Genomic DNA, 18388 nt, shown 5'->3' with positions numbered 1-18388 from the left:
GCCACCGACAGTTACAAAGGTGGTTTAGTTATTGCTTATGTCCGCTTTGTTAACTTGACAGCGGGCGAAGGTATTTTAAGGTATTATTTCCAAATTCATGAATTCAATGCTTTTAAGACTTTTTAAGACCCCGCGGGAACCCTGACGTACATTCACCAAAATGAACCAAATTTGGTGGGCATGTGTGTTGCTCATGCACATGCCCACCAACACGCACATGTTGCTTTGTTAAATTCCAAAATGTCACAGGTCTCCGCACCGCAGGTGCTCGGGCCAGCCATTGCCACTTGCGGCTATATTTTAAAGAATATTTTTTTGGCCTTTTTGTCTTTATTGTTACAGGACAGTGAAGAGTAGACAGGAAGCAAGTGGGAGAGAGAGATGGGGTGGGATCGGGATATGACCGCAGGCCGGAATCGCACCTGGGTCCCCGAGGGCACTCGGACCCGTACATGGTATTGGCGCTGTAGCCTGCTGCGCCACAGCACCCCCCCAGTATCTCCATTTCTACAAAAAAAAAAAACAGCGATTTTGATGAAAACTAGCCACTGTTTAGCTTGGGAGGCACGAAGAAATAAACGGTTTGTACCCACTGAGAGCTTTAAGTCTCACCTTACAAACAAGCTATCATATGTGTTCATAGCTATAACATAGAATATCCTGTCGCTGTACAAAAATCATCAACAATTCTAAGATTCCTGGCACTTTGGGACAAAGCTTCCAAAAACAGCATGGCATTCAATGTGTAAAGCTGGTGACCAATGGCTCTTACGACCAATATTACTGCAGTAAAAACGAGCAAATCCAATAAACATTTTCAGGTTTATTTCGGGAATCACATTTCACAAAAATCATCCAGGCATGAATACACACAAACTACTGTCAATGTTCATTGTAGAAAGTGAAGTGGATCAAAGTCAAGCATGTGTATCTTGCAGCAATATGCTGTACCATCTGCTGGACAAACGTAACGGCAATACTGGAAATGCAATCTAAATTAAGGATCAATATGCGGTTTTCCTTTACTGATTTAAAAAATATTTATTGTCTGTTAAAAATGCTGAAACCGATAGTTTGGAAAAAGCCTAATATACTGATAAATCAGTCAGCCTCTAATTAGTATCACAAGGGGTGCATCCTGAATGATTTCTCGCCTGCCTGACAACAGAGGTCCATTCTGCCCTTGTTCGTAAAGGGAGGAGTTTGAAAATACACAGGCCATGAGCCTTCCCCGGCTAGCCAATGTTGACGTCCCAAAACTTCATAATGTGGTCCGCAACACCTTGTAGCAGTCGACTGGGTTGTGAGGTGATGCCAGAATGTCAATTATGAGTTCCAGCCACAGCTCCAGCACACTGTGATGGTGTGTGAAGGTATTGTCTTAAGGATGTTGGATGTATTCAACGATCCCATACCAAAGAGGTAAGAGATAGATTGGAGCGCAAGATCGGTGGCTAGCCTCCACAAGCATGTAGCCACGCGCAGCTCCATAGGCACTGCCTGGTGCTATCTCTTATCCTGTCAAGTCAGCCTTGGACGAAGACAGAGATTATGGAAGATGTCCAGTTGTCACATACATTCTGCCACCAATCATAACACCCTGGTTGGGCCCAGATATTCCTGTAAAAGATAACAAACACACACACACACACACACACACACACACACACACACACACACACACACACACACACACACACACACAACATAAATGCAAACTATTATATCAAGAAATGATTAGGCCCTATGAAATAATTAAAAAGCAACATCTAAATAAGCACATGCAAGAAGGCTGAGTTCATAACAAGCAGGCAAATGCCTATTTATTCACTGTTTTAACTGTTTAAACTAGCATAGTCTAACAGCCTATAATGACATAATGTAGTAGACTTACTGTACAACCTGTCTATAGGGCTTTACTGTTCTGGATTAATCATGTAAAGTCTAATGGACTGTTATATTATTACTATTATCTTATGTCATTATTATTTTTAGGCTTCTTATGACATTGCATGAAAATGCACAGTTCTGTTCTTCCTAGGCTTTCCTATTGTCATTATCCAGCTGACTGCTTTTTCCGTACACAATTTATCTGGAATTGTTTAACTTAGAAACTTCATTCAAACTTTTATTCTACTGCCATCTGCTCAACTATGCCTTCTTTCTCTGTTTCTCTCTATTCAACAAAAATTCAAAGCATCTTCCATCCAGCTGTCTGTCATCCATCCACTTCAAACCATTCATTCATCCATGTGTCTACCAATGTCTACCAATATCCATTAAGCTCAACCCTTACGTGCCCGACCATTCTAATTTCATAATTTTTTTAACAATGACGTCATGGGCGTAGGGGAACGCTGTAGTCAGAGAATCAGAGATGATAAAATTGTGCCCACCAATACTTTAGCAAACTCTTTTGTACTATTTGGACCGATTCCGATGGCCAGGGCAACAGCACAAGACAGACAAGTGAGTGGGTGTGTCGGGTATAGTCCGTGAGCCAGAGGGGTTGGTCGTTACCGAAAAGGTGACAAAGGCTACCATACCTTTTCTGAAAGCCTGGAATCTCAGCTTTTCAATGATGTATGATGGCCATCTGACAAGAGTAGCTGTTTTGAGTTATGATGCATAATGTAAACTAAGGTTGAAGAAATAATGCGTATAAATCAAGCAGAACACTGAAATATTTTATTTTGTTATGTTTGGTATCATTTTAAAGGGGAGACTCTGAGCTTTCATTTAAATCCTTTTGTGAACATTTTGGATAAGTACAGCCAACCCTGGAGCTCTTCAAACCTTTAATCACACACATTTGCCTGCCATTTCCCTGCCATCTTTTGTCTTTTAGTTCCTGTGGCACCTGGGAGCATCAGAGAAACAAAATCCAAACACTGAAATACTGGCATGACCCTAAGGATTCAGAAAATGTATTATTTACCCATATTATCTGATTTGGAGGGGATGATTTTTCGTCTTATATCAGACTTGACGTTTTTTCAAAGACATAAACAGTAGTGTTACCCTTAAGGTTAATTTGTTGATATGTCGAGTTGAAAGTCTGAGGTAAATATATTTGAAATAATAATTATTGATACAAATCATTTTGAAAAAGTTGTTATACAGTGCAACACACTGACATGAGGAGTGACACAGTCCCTCTTGCAATAGCAGGACAGAAACTCAAGTACTGCTTGTGGACCAATGGAGACATTGAACCAGTCTATGGAGAGCTGCAAGTCACCATCTTGGTCCAGTCTAGACCACCCATGCTCAACTGGGGAAGGAACTTCAGGGTTGTTCTCGAGGCATCTTCTCCAGATAGCACCTTGATAGTTAGCTCTGAGACTGTGCTTCCTGAGAGAATCCGAGCATTGAGTTAACTGCCAGGATTCTACGCCTTTCTTTGCACAAAAAAAGTGCATACTTCATTTCATTGATGTTGGTGATTCTAGACTTGGAGCTGTAAGGCTGCATACAACTCAGCTGTCATTGCCCAGTCTGCCCCAACCTTCTGAAAGGTCTCACAGAAGTTTTCATTCTTCTGAAAAAGTTTTAGGGCTGACACTTTACCATGGCCTGCAAATGCTTACAGTATCGCAGCCTGTGTATACGTGTACAGTATTTTCTTGCCTGAGGACAAGGCATTCATTTTTTTATGTAAATTTCAAGAAAGTGGGGACCTGATATAAATGATATGTGGTGGATATGTATTAAGGACCTTTTTAACCATCTAAAAATGCTGAGAATGCTGAATAACAACTTTTTCAAAATTATCTGTATCAATAATTATTATTTAAAATATGTTTACCTCAGACTTTCAACTCGACATATCAACAAATTAGCCTAAGGGTAATAGTACACTACTGTTTATGTCTTTGAAAAAAACGCCATCTCTTATACAAGACTGTAAATCACCCCCTCCAAATCAGATAATATGGGTAAATGATACATTTCCTGAATCCTTAGGGTCATGCCAGTATTTCAGTGTTTGGATTTTGTTTCTCTGATGCTCCCAGGTGCCACAGGATTAAAAGACAAAAAATGGCAGGGAAATGGTAGGGAAATGTGTGTGATTAAAGGTTTGAAGAGCTCCAGGGTTGGCTGTACTTATCCAAAATGTTCACAAAAGGATTTAAATGAAAGCTCAGAGTCTCCCCTTTAAAATGATACCAAACATAACAAAATAAAATATTCCAGTGTTCTGCTTGATTTATACACATTATTTCTTTAACCTTAGTTTACATTATGTGTCATAACTCAAAACAGCTACTCTTGTCAGATGGCCATCATACATCATTGAAAAGCTGAGATTCCAGGCTTTCAGAAAAGGTATGGTAGCCTTTGCCACCTTTTCGGTAACGGTTTCCAAAATTTGAGGCCCTGGCTCACGGTCTAGTAGGCTAAGTGATCAAGGCTGTCTACCAGTATTACTGCTATTGCTACCTATTTTACACCGTAGAAAAACACATGTACTGTTCGTTATGGCAGAGCATTCATTGACGTTGATGGCAGCTTGCTTCTGTGATGATATTTCAGTGATATCCAGTGGCTCTTGCTAGACCTAACCAAACAGAGCTACGAAATAGCCTATAATAGCTTATATCTTCTGATCTTCTAAGAAAGTTATTGCACTGTATCAGTATCTTGTACAACACCCGATAGCGAAATCTAAGACAACTAAATATGTAGCTTGGTAGGCTATTTGGAAAACATTTCCCCTACAAACATGCCATGAATAGCCTGGGAAGGGTGTCAACCCAACAAGCAAAAAGACATTTCAAACAAACGGGAACAACACCATGCAAACATTGTGGGCAGCCGTGGTGTACTGGTTAAGGCTTCGGGCTTGTAACCGGAGGGTTGCCGGTTCGATCCCCAACCAGTCCACCACGGCTGAAGTGCCCTTGAGCAAGGCACCTAACCCCTCGCTGCTGGTTGGGCAGGCAGCTCACTGCTCTGGGTTAGTGTGTGATTCACCTCGCTGTGTGTGTTCACTAATTCGGTTAAATGGGGTTAAATGCAATTTAAACGAATTTCCCTCACGGGATCAAATAAGTATATATTCTATTCTACCTTGATGAAAGTAAAAGTGAAACCGGAGTTTTCCCACATATCCACGCTGGCCTAAATTTTTGGAAATAATTGTGTGATAATCCGCAATAAAATCTCTGTTTTCATGTAGGTCAAATGAAAGTCCAAACTGCATGGAAACAGCATTTCTGTTGCAATCAAAATCAACTTAACTGTGATCAGATGATTTGAGACGAGACAGCTGTTGCTCATCTCTCCATCATTGTGTAAAGCCCGCCCCGACAATTTGATTGGTCCGGAGAGATCTGTACAGAGCATATTAGCGCACCAACCAGGGGGTCAGGATTTGGAGGGTTAGTTTTAGCAAGTTAGCATGACATTTGGCCGCTGGCACTGGCATTTTTGAAAATATGACTGCAACATTTTTACATGCTGATTGGTAGATGACAACTCATGCACGAGTTTGGCGTTGGGCACGAGCGTCCTCACACGTCGATGCTGATTAAGCGTTCTAGAAGACGATAAATAAAATGACTGACAACTTGGTTTAAACTACCGATACTTGACTTAATGCAGTTTTACTACTGGTAGCATTAGCCAGTATCTGGAGCCTACAGACTCCTCCAGAATGTCACACCAATACTTTCCATTGCCAAAAAGATAACTGTGTCTCCCACTGCAGTCTCAAGAGCACGGACGAGATTCCAGGACACAGCCAGTTGCTCTAGGAGAGCAGGGAAGAGTGGTAGAGGGTAGAAGCTCTATTGCCAGTTACTGCCATTCACTTGTATAGCTTTTTAAGCTAGTGTTCGCTAGCTACCTAGCTCGGTTCACAGACTAATTCAATTATTCATTCCGTGTCCTATAGTCCTAATGCATGACTTTAGACAGTAAAACTGTAATCACAATTATGTTTGTACGCTCTTATTGCTTATTAAGAGAGAACGTTTATTTAGTGACTCAAGGTGACACTACCACTTATGCAGACCGGTGTTTGTCTGTCTGTCTGTCTGTTTGTTTGTTTGTTTGTTTGTCTGTTTGTTAGCAAGATAACTCAAAAAGTAATGGAGGATTTCGCTGAAATTGTCAGCGAATGTCAGGCATGACCCAAGGAAGAAACAATTACATTTAGGGAGTGATCCGTAATTCCGTCGGGATTCCGGAGCCGTTTATGTATTTAGTTTAGTGGTGTAATGGCATGGTATGGCCACGTGGTGGCGATCTGAATAGTTGAGGTTCAAATGTATGACAACCTAGGAAGAAGAAGGCAGGCGGAGGTAGGTGCGCTCTCTGAGTGCTTTTCTAGTTAAGCATTGTTACCTATTAGTTAATGGTTTGTTCATCATTAGTAATTTCTTGTTCATGCATAATTTATCATCAGTAAAGCATTTGTTCACAAAGTTGAATGGTTTGTTCATAGTAAATAGAACAAATGTTTGTAAATAAATGGTTTATACCTTATAAACAATAAAACAACCATTTATAAATTAAATAATTTCCCTATTATTAACCAGTTGCAAACTGTTAGTAAATGCTTCGATCATCATTTGTAGTATTACTCCTATGTTAATTATCATACTGTAACTCATGATTAACTCAGGACATACAAGTGGTTAGTTAATGATATTTGAGAGCTGATCTAAAGTGAGGACTGTATGCCTTTCTACACATTTACAAATGAGTTATAAAGGTTACATTTGCATTTATTCATTTAGCAGACACTTTCATTCAAAGAGACTTGCACTATTAGTGCTGCCGCTAACGACTCATTTTCTAATGACTAATCTTTCGACAAATTTTTCGATTACACAATAACACACACAAGCCCACCAAATTTGGTTCTATTTTGTGAATGTATGTGTCAACCACAACAGACAACGTGCTAGATGGCACTATAGAGTCCCTAAGCCACACCCTAGGCCAGAGTTCTGTCTTTGACTAGTGATAGCAATCACACAATATAGCCGCAAGCGGCGATGGCGGGCCCGAGCCCGGACCCGTGACATTTGCGGAATCTAACATAGCAACACATACTTGTTGGTGGGCATGTGCATGACCCAAATGCCCACCAAATTTGGTACATTTTCATCAATGTATGTGTCAACCACAACAGACAACAAGCTAGGTGACGCTATTGAGCCCCAAAGCCACACCCAAGGCCAGAGCTCTGTCTATGACTAGTGGCAGCAATAACACACAAGCGTACCTAATTGTCGTGAATGTATGTGTCAACAATAATAGACAATGTGCTAGGTGGCGCTATAGAGTCTTTAAGCCACACCCTAGGCCAGAGCTCTATCCCTGACTAGCTGTAGCAATAACACACATGCCTACCAAATGTGGGCCATTTTCGTGAATGTGTCAACCATAACAGACAATGTGCTAGGTGGCGCTATAGAGTCCCTAAGCCACACCCTAGGTCAGAGCTGCTTTTCACTAGCGGCAGTAATAACACACTTGCCCACCAAATTTGGTTCATTTTCGTGAATGTATGTGTCAACCACAACAGACAACGCACTAGGTGGCGCTATAGAGTCCCTAAGCCACACCCTAGGCCAAAGCTCTGTCTCTGAATAGCGATAGCAATTCCACATGTAGCTGCCAAATTACATCCAATTTATAACCTTTTTTCTGCCTGTAACACCAACATCTTGTTTCGTAATAAGACGCCATAATTCAAACCTTTGCCATTTCAATATACTTCAAAAATTCAAAAATCTGGTCGCAATTCCTCTTGAGCAACCCCTCAAGATCATTTTAGTGCTGATAGATTCAGAAGATTCACTATGTAGTTTAACTCATTGGCTGCCAGCGATTTTCAGTGCAGAGCGCTCCATACTGCCAGACGTTTTACAGCATTTTGACTGTTTTTCCAAGATCCACCGAACGGTGAGCTTTATGACTATGTAAACACCGAAGGTACCAAATGAAAGAGTAGACTCTCTTCTTTAGCCAGGAAAAACGGTTTGTTTCTATCGTTTTCCGTTCTTTAGTAATCGTCAGTAGAACATGGGTTAATTTTGCTAAAAACACCTGTTTTTGACCAAAACATGGAGAAAACTATCTTTTTGTGAAAATCAACTTTTTAACGTTAGCGTTTCAGGAGTATGTCTACCACGATTGCACTGTTATCTCGTCAGTCTCGTCAAGGTTGCTAGGGACTCTGATGGTCGCTATAGACTCTGAACAGGACGGTAGCTGCTTTTCACTAGCGGCAGTAATAACAAGCTCATCAAATTTGATTCATTTTCGTGAATGTCAACCCCAACAGGTAACACACTAGGTGGTGCTATAGAGTCCCTTAGCCACACCCTCAGCCAGAGCTCTGTCTCTGAATAGCGATGGCAATAACACATTTGCCCACCAAATTTGGTTCATTTTCGTGAATGTACGTGTCAACCACAACAGACAACGCACTAGGTGGCGCTGTAGAGTCCCTAAGCCACACCCTAGGCCAGAGCTCTGTCTTTGAGTAGCGTTACCAATTCCACATATATCTGCCAAATTTCAAGAGTTTTAGAGCATGCCAAGTTGGTGAAAAACGGCCAAACATGACCTGTAAGAGGATTCCACGATAATAATAACAAATATAGCCGCAAGCTGTGCGGACCCGTGACATTTGCGGAATCTAACAAAGCAACACGTACTTGTTGGTGGGCATGTGCATGAGCAACACACATTCCCACCAAATTTGGCTAATTTTCATCAATGTATGTGTCAACCACAACAGACACTGCGCTAGGTGGCGCTATAGAGTCCCAAAGCCACACCCAAGACCAGAGCTCTGTCTCTGACTAGCCATAGCAATAAGACACAAGTCCACCAAATTTGGTTCATTTTCGTGAATGTTTGTATCAACCACAAGTCCACAACAGATAACGTGCTGCTAAGTGGCGCTATAGAGTCCCAAAGCCACACCTTAGGCCAGAGCTCTGTCTCTGACTACCAGATGCAATTCCACATGTAGCTGCCAAATTACATCCAATTCATAACCTTTTTTCTGCCTATAACACCAACTTCCTGTTTCTTAATAAAACGCCATAATTCAAACCTTCGCCATTTCAATATACTTCAAAAATTCAAAAATCTAGTCGCAATTCCTCTCGGGCAACCCCTCAAGATCATTTTAGTGCTTATATGACATGATTTCGATAAACCGTCTAGGAGAAGTGTTTCAAAATACGTGATGTGCAAAAATCATAATCATAATCATAACTCAAATTCTTCTAAGATTCACTATATAGTTTAAATGTAAAACTTGTTCAGAATAATAAACACACGTCCACCAAATTTGGTTCATTTCCGTGAATGTATGTGTCAACCACAACAGACAGCGCGGTAGGTGGCGATATAGAGTCCCTGAGCCACACCCTAGGCCAGAGGTCTGTCTCTCAGTAGAGGCATCAATTCTACAGGTAGCTGCCAAATTTCAAGAGTTTTAGAGCATGCCAAGTTGGTGAAAAAGGGCAAAACATTCCGGTAAGGGGAAAACACTATAATAAGAGAAAATATAGCCGCAAGCGGCGATGGCGGGCCCGAGCACCTGCGGTGCGGACCCGTGACATTTGCGGAATCTAACAAAGCAACACGTACTTGTTGGTGGGCATTTGCATGAGCAACACACATGCCCACCAAATTTGGTTAATTTTCATCAATGTATATGTCAACCACAACAGACAACATGCTAGGTGGCGCTATAGAGTCCCAAAACCACACCCAAGGCCAGAGCTCTGTCTCTGACTAGTGGCAGCAATAACACACAAGCGTACCTAATTGTCGTGAATGTATGTGTCAACAATAATAGACAATGTGCTAGGTGGCGCTATAGAGTCCCTAAGCCTCACCCTAGGCCAGAGCTCTATCCCTGACAAGCAGCAGCAATAGCACACATGCCCAACAAATGTGGTTCATTTTCGTGAATGTGTCAACCATAATAGACAATGTGCTAGGTGGCGCTATAGAGTCCCTAAGCCACACCCTAGGCCAGAGCTCTATCCCTGACTAGCAGTAGCAATAACACACATGCCCATCAAATGTGGTTCATTTTCGTTAATGTATCAACCATGACAGACAATGCGCTAGGTGGCGCTATAGAGTCCCTAAGCCACACCCTAGGCCAAAGCTCTGTTTCTGACTTGCGGCAGTAATAAAACACAAGCTCACCAAATTTGATTCATTTTCGTGAATGTATATATCAACCACAATAGGTAACACACTAGGTGGCGCTAAAGAGTCCCTAAGTCACACCCGAGGCCAGAACTCTGTCTCTGAATAGCTATAGCAAAACACATGCCCACCAAATTTGGTTCATTTTCGTGAATGTACGTGTCAACCACAACAGACAATGCGCTAGATGGCGCTATTGAGTCCTTAAGCCACACCCTCGGCCAGAGTTTTGTCTTTGACTAGCGGCAGCAATAACCCACAAGACAGGTGAGCGAATACTTTTGGCAATATAGTGTAGCAACTTAACAAATGGAAATTCAGGGGTTTTGTCAAGGAAATGTCATGGAATTTTACATTTGACTTAAGAGTGGGAACCCCGGACATTGTACAAGACAAAAGTGTTTGTATCAGCATAGCACTACAGTACATCCGAACACATTCAATTCAATTTTCAAATTCTTGTCATTTTCTTTTATTTTCACAACATAAAAACACAGACAATCAGATGCCTACTGGTCTACGTAGTGGGTCAACAGTCATATCCAGAATTGTGGATGTCGCTGACTGTCCAAAACGGACAATTTTCCTAGTATCAGGTTCAATCTGGAGGCAAAATGCATGAAGATGGCGGTAGCTGGCAAATCTGTGAAAAAGATCAAATTGCATTGTAAGACCACGTTGGATTGTACCCAGTGTTTCCCACACATAGACTAATTTGTGGCGGTGCGCCACAGATTCAGCACCGGCCGCCACATATTGCGTTTCGTTATTCTTTTAAATTTATTTATTTATTTTTTAACGCTATTGAAAAACACGCAGCATTCGTTAAACTGAATTTCCTTTCCTCCCTGCTCTCCCTCTCTGTCAATCACGCATCTGTCTCTTATACACACAAACACACGCATACACACAGCCCCTCCCTTCCGTGCACACCGCGTCTGTCTCCATGTCGCACTGATGCACATGACGCTGCTCGGGTGAAGCATAAAGTTCTTCCGCAACCTTTGAAGACTAGAACTATGCGTGCAACTTTTCCAAACAGTAGAAGTAATTCACTCTCCTTGGCCCGCTCTCGTGCGCACTCAATGGACACCCACCTTCGACATGCACATTTAATCTAGATAAAACATGAAGATGACTAGCTAAATTACTGTTAGATCCGTTTAGCATCATTAGTAGGCTATACTGCAGACATTTGATTAAAACTCTTGCATTCAAGTTGACTGACCATCTCAATACCAATGTTTTTCAACTCCAAGACATTTAAAGGGGCCTGTCCCAAGGAGAAAAAGTATTAGCTTACCTGAACAGAAACTGAACAGTCCAACCAGTAGAGTATGATAAACTTAGCCTGCTCCTTTGTTTACAATATTTTGAGGCTTCAACCAGACAGCTGAATTTAAGAGGTGGAGTTATAATATGAATAGTAGGCCTAGGCCCTAATCTGCATAAAGATTGCTGTTATGAATATCAGAAATGTCAGTATATAGAATGTAGGCCTATAATAGAGTAATTATTCATAATCATATAATGTGTGTGTGTTTCAAATAAAGACAAGCTTTACATCTTGTTAAAAAAATCATTCACATTATATGGAAGGAGAGCTATAAAATATGCACCTACATTTTGTGCCGCTCTTGAAACTTTCTAGTAACGACAACTCCTCCAGTCGCTTCTGTAGCTGATGGCCTGCTGCTGTGCTGAAATTTTCTCGCATGCCAGATCCAAAACTGAAGGTCCAGGCCGGCGATAGTCATGACACCTCAAGGACACGCTGGCATCGATCAGCTCCTCGTCCTCCCCTTGCCGCTGTGTCCTCTGCCATACGCTTTGCCGAGCGACCGGCAAGATGAAGTTGTTTTCAGGCGAACAACACGGGTTTCAAACAGCGTCGGCCCCTTCAATTATATCTTCCGACATAAAATGCCAACTGCAGACCGTGGAGTGTCTTCATATCACGAAATGATCACGCATAATGTTTCGGACCCATATCGATGGCCCCATCATGGGAACGGGTGGAAACTTTCCCCAGACACAGCATCTCAGCATAAAAACTGCTGTGCGGATGTTGTAAAAACAAAACAATATAATATATATATAATAGGCTAATAGTATAGTAATAATATTAGTAAACACATCTGTTTCGCTGTAGTGAGGCAATTTTTGTCATGGGTTAGATGTGTGAAGGTTGCCGCTACGTAAAAGGCTTGATTGGGTTGCCGAAATGTCCAGGATTTTGGTCAGACATAGGTGGCCACCCTACCTGACAGTCAGCCTCCGTTTTGGATACGGGCACAGAACACATTTCGCCTCCGTTAACGCGCCTTCATACGGCGGATCCACGCCGGACCCTTTGCGGATGCGCACATCGAACGCTCCCTTCAATTCCGCTAACGGTTTCCTTCCCCAGGTTTTTCGCTGATGGAGTTCGGAATGGAAGACGAAACAGCGGTGTCTGAGGACTCACTGTAAGTATGCTTCTATATGCTTTATTTATGCAGTTACCTAGTATATTCAGTGAAAACGTACTCCCATAACACAAGTTACCTACTTATCTAGCTTTATTTGCTGATATAATCCGTAATTTGCTATACTGGGGTGCGTTTCTAGAAAGCGTCGTTTGCTAACTTGCGTCGCAATCTTGGGAGTTCGCTCCGTCGTTCTTGGATTTCTCAATCGCAAACAAGGACGCAAAGTTTGGTCGTTTGAACGACTGCCCCTAGGCAGTCGCACCTCTGGCGTACCTTGGTAGTTCCGTTTGGTGATGTCGTCAGTGTCAGGAGTGCCTGACCAAAAATCACAAGCCCGGCAGTGCCTGTTTTGATTTATTAATATTCGTGACATTTTAATGGAGACAAATACAGGAACGTTTTAGTCAAAAATCTGAATTGTACTATAATTAGCAAAATTTCACAGTTACTTCAGAGGAGATCACCTACCGTTGCAATGTACGGAAGTGAAAAGCGGAAGTTCTGAGGTCTGTTTTCCGGTTCGAACATTGATTGTTCCACAAACCGAATTGGTACAGCTGTTTAAATGTCCCTAACGCAAACCCGGAAGTGGCCACATTACACGATCAATATCTGTATAAATCACCGAATTAATAACTGTTTTGCGATGAACAACAACTGATTTGAGTTAACAACAACTTATTTGAATGTATTTGAACATATATTTTGAATGAACAAAACATGTTTATGACATGAATCCACAGATATTCAGCGAAGTGAGGGAAACAAATACTACATGCGGTAGATTTTTTTTGTGATCAGAAGTTACGCACGGGACAAAAATATTTGTTTGACCTATTTATATTGCGAGAAATTATGTGAAATTTTCGGGATGACGAATACACTAGTATGTTGTCCGATATGCTTCATAAAAACGTGATTAAGGTCAGCAGTTTCTGTTTAAAACATGCTGTATTAATTGCCCCTCCTACGTGTCTCAAACGACACGCTTAGGTGGGGCATTTGAGACAAATGTCAACGTACGTTCAAAGTTTGAAAACAGCGCGATCATCCAACATATGTGTTAAATTACACTTGTAACTAAGACACAACACATGTAAGTTGTTGATCACATGATAAAAAATGTTGTGTACATAACGTAATCTTTGAAAAGACCGTTTAACTGAAAAGTGTCTCAATTGACCCGGCGCTCCCCTACTGTAAATTGAAATAACAATATGCATTATATTGTATTATATTTTTAATCTCCTGTCTCAAACGGCTCACTAAGGTAATTAACTGTATGTTATTAACTCTTGAGAAGTACAATGAATGTCTTTCGATGTTAAACAGATTACTTGAAGTCTACTTTAGGCAGTAACTTGTTGACAATTGTTTACCCCTTGCCTTTAGATAATCACCTATTGAACGAAGGTAACCAGATGAGACCTCAGCGAAACCTTTGGCAGTTTTCTACAGGTAGGCTACCCAGACAGCAAAGGAGTCCAAAACGGACCCGCGCTCAAGCCGCCACATCCGCCTGACAGTAGTGTTGCCACCTGTCCCGGTTTCACCTGACTGTCCCGGAATTTAATGGTCTGTCCAGGGGAAAAAAAATATTCTCCCAGGACACTGAATGTCCCGGTTTTTCTATATGATGTGTAAAATTTATATTTGTTTAATCTATTATTTTGTTGTTAGTTTACATTACTGGCTCTAATGACGTAGGCTACTGTAGCGCTTACTCTATGGCCCAGGCAAGTGCAGTCAGTGTGACAGGGAGAGAGAAGCAGCAGATCGTTTAGTCGGTGTGTGTGTGTGAAACTGTAACAACGTGAAATGGGTGGAGAGACCGAGGACGAGGATACTACAGGACCTGACCACAGGCCAGTCAAGAAAAAATGTAAACGGAGTACATGCTTCAACGATGACTGGTTAAAACAAGAGAAATATGCAATGTGGCTAAAACCCAGCCCAGGCGAACCGTTTAATGCTAGTTGCTCTTTATGTTCAGTGAAAATAACAGTGAAATACAAAGGTAAAACAGCTTTAGACAACCATGCCAAGTCAAAAAAACATCAGACTAGAATTCAGACCTCAAAGCAATCTAAAGCAATTTCGTCCTTTATGGTAACGAAAAACTCGCAGGACAAAATTACGGTGGCTGAACTAACAACCACATATCATGGTGTACGTCATGGGCACAGTTATCTCTCCACTGACTGTGGTAACAAGGTGAGCGCAAAAATATTTAGTGACTCCGACATTGCCACAAAGATGTCCTGTGGAAGAACAAAAAGTGAGGCCTTGGTCGAAAATGTGTTGGCACCATTTAGTCAGGAAAGATTATCAGCAGAGCTTAATGAAGGCCACTACTTTGCCGTCTGCTCTGACGCATCCAACTCAGGCCACACCATGGTGTTTCCCTACACGGTTCAATATTTCAGTGCATCCGACGGTGTTAAGTATGGCTTGCTAGATTTTTACGAGGACTCTGATGAATCTAGTAACGCGATATTCAAGCAGATCATGTCCATTACTGAGACCAATGGACTTTCAGTCAACCAAATCAGTGCCTATGGTGCAGATAATGCATCAGTTAATTACGTTTGATTCTGCTATTAGAGTGCTTGAGAGTGACAGTGTTACTCTTGTTGATGTTTACACAGTGATGAACCGCTTGCGGAATCAGCTCATCTCAAGGTGCAGAGACAAATTCTATGGCAGCAAAGTAAAACAGACACTGAAGAACCTTTTACCCAATCAGCAGGAACATTTCAGAAGCCTGGTAGACAGATTTTTTGAGAAAACAGTGTGGTACCTTGAGGATAGATTTGATTTCAGTGACGAGTTTCTTGCACACATTGGCTGTCTCAGCCTTAAGGAAGCGCCCCAGTGGTCTGAATTACAACTTCTGGTTGACAAATTAGCCTTAGATCTGAACGAAGATGGACTGTACCGTGAAGTGGTCATCCTAAATGAAGTGTTCCACACCCTCCCAACAGACCTAACCCCAGACAGAAAATGGGCCCATTTTTTCACTAAAGCAACAGAAACCCCAGAGCTGTTAAAGATGGTTGCTTTATTTTTTTCAATACCAGTGAGCAATGCCTATACAGAACGCGTGTTCAGCCACATGGAGGATGCTTGGACTGATAAAAGAAACAGGCTCTCTGTTGCAATGGTGAAGTCTGAGCTTCAGGTCAGATTAAACTTTCAGTTGCCATGTACTGAGTTCAAGAAATTCATTGAAGGACAGCAAGGACTGATAACAGCAGCAAAGAAAACCACCAAATATAAATGGAAGACTAGGTAAGATTAGGTTTATTGATTACCACTTTGGTGAAGTAAATTAAATCCCAATTAAGATTAATCTGCATAGTCTACTATAATGTGTGCCCAGTTATGTCAGTTCTATGTATTTGTTTAGAAAAGAGCAGCAAGGAGCAGAAAAGGCAAGCACAAGCAAAGCACACACCACTGTCTAAGCAATCAGGTAAGCTCTTCCTCTCTTTGTATAGTCTACCTGAGATGTCTGATCAATGTAAGGTGCAGTGTCAAACTAATTTAGGAAAATCAAATTAGATTTTTTTTTCACACGAGCAAACAAGCAGAACTTAATGGTGTATTGTGAAAACAAACAAAAACAACACCATAAAATATGCCTGCCACCTAGGCTCTTATCAGCATCCTACCTATATTCACCTTTTAGGCTACCTGTGCCCACTACTGCCTCCAGGTGTCTGCAACTAAAAACTGTTGAAAATCAGCCAAAATAATAAAGATTAGAAATATTATGGAAAGCAATTAACTCAACAAATGACTAGCAGATGAATAGTATTACAATTATATTACTAATAAAAACAAAACAATATAATATATATATAATAGGCTAATAGTATAGTAATAATATTAGTAAACACATCTGTTTCGCTGTAGTGAGGCAATTTTTGTCATGGGTTAGATGTGTGAAGGTTGCCGCTACGTAAAAGGCTTGATTGGGTTGCCGAAATGTCCAGGATTTTGGTCAGACATAGGTGGCCACCCTACCTGACAGTCAGCCTCCGTTTTGGATACGGGCACAGAACACATTTCGCCTCCGTTAACGCGCCTTCATACGGCGGATCCACGCCGGACCCTTTGCGGATGCGCACATCGAACGCTCCCTTCAATTCCGCTAACGGTTTCCTTCCCCAGGTTTTTCGCTGATGGAGTTCGGAATGGAAGACGAAACAGCGGTGTCTGAGGACTCACTGTAAGTATGCTTCTATATGCTTTATTTATGCAGTTACCTAGTATATTCAGTGAAAACGTACTCCCATAACACAAGTTACCTACTTATCTAGCTTTATTTGCTGATATAATCCGTAATTTGCTATACTGGGGTGCGTTTCTAGAAAGCGTCGTTTGCTAACTTGCGTCGCAATCTTGGGAGTTCGCTCCGTCGTTCTTGGATTTCTCAATCGCAAACAAGGACGCAAAGTTTGGTCGTTTGAACGACTGCCCCTAGGCAGTCGCACCTCTGGCGTACCTTGGTAGTTCCGTTTGGTGATGTCGTCAGTGTCAGGAGTGCCTGACCAAAAATCACAAGCCCGGCAGCGCCCAACCAAAAATCACAATGTTGTTATTTTTCTCTTGTCTCAATGATTGTGCTGTGCTGTTGGCTAATATTAATTAAAAGACCGACTCATGTTGGGCTAATTTTTGCTATAGGCTATGTTAATTTGAGTGTGGCATTAGGCTACTTTGTCATAGGCTAGTGTTACAATTACAATATCCACCATGTCTCACAAATGTTTGTCCCGTTTGATGGTGTAGTGGTTAAAGCACATGGCTTTCAATTCGGACGATGACGGTTCGATTCTTAGGGTAGGTGCTTACGTGCATATATCAATTATGGTCTGTGACGGTCTGAAAATATACAAAGATATCAAACATTTTATCTTAAATTGTTATGTCTTAACTTTTAGCATCTTCTTGAGTCGCTTTGGTCAAAAGTCTCAAACGGCATTGTAAAACATGAACAGCCCGTGTGTTTTCGCCTTTACAGACCTAGGCTACACGAGGGAGAGATAGACCCTTCCGTTCCCCCTTACGGAGATTGTCAGTGGTGGGGCGAGTAGGGGGTCAGCATGGTAAGTGCGCGACCGATGTTCGAAACTCGTGTAGGCTAGTAAGTCTATCACCATGATAAAAAAATACTGTTTTACAGACCATATCATAGGCAGGGTAGCCTATGTTGGTCATACTGTTGATGCTAAAGACAGTGACAGCGATTCCCAAAACCAGTAACACATACAGTAATTCAGACTGTAAGTAGCCTAGCCTATTTCATATCGCGGCCATCTAGAGACAGTTCAAAAGTTAATAGGCGTCACATATTTGACCATGCTAGGATTGAAGTCATGACTCTCTGTTAAATTGCCCATGGGTGGCCCCGGCAGTGGCGCAACTGGCTGGGGCACCTGCACTGTACGCTGGCGACCCGGGTTCGATTCCCGCCCCGTGGTCCTTTCCAGATCCCACCCCGACTCTCTCTCCCACTCACTTCCTGTCATTCTCTCTACTGTTCTGTCCAAATAAAGGCATAAAAAGCCCAAAAATAAATCTAAAAATTGCCCATGGGTCTAGCGTTCTAACCATTACACCATTGTCAATCTCAAGCAATGCAATGTTTGAAACTAATATTTATATATCATGTGTGAAAAAAAAAAAAAAGACTAAATGAAAGAAACAGACCA

General features: G+C 41.7%; 1 protein-coding gene and 1 long non-coding RNA gene across 3 annotated transcripts in view; both read right to left on the bottom strand.

Moving 5' to 3' along the window:
- aig1 (androgen-induced 1 (H. sapiens)) overlaps positions 1-18388 on the bottom strand; it is a 109032-nt gene that overhangs the window by 70510 nt on the left and 20134 nt on the right. The window lies entirely within an intron of this gene.
- On the bottom strand, positions 811-5334 carry LOC134097838 (uncharacterized). Its single transcript, XR_009940953.1, has 2 exons — positions 5245-5334; positions 811-1620 (listed from the first exon to the last, which is right to left on the bottom strand). It is a non-coding gene; the product is annotated as an uncharacterized LOC134097838 (long non-coding RNA).

This window comes from Sardina pilchardus, chromosome 12, assembly GCF_963854185.1.
Source record: "Sardina pilchardus chromosome 12, fSarPil1.1, whole genome shotgun sequence".
Lineage (NCBI taxonomy): Eukaryota > Metazoa > Chordata > Actinopteri > Clupeiformes > Clupeidae > Sardina > Sardina pilchardus.
Note: the sequence above shows the minus strand (reverse complement) of the source record. Positions and strands in the feature narration are given on the sequence as shown.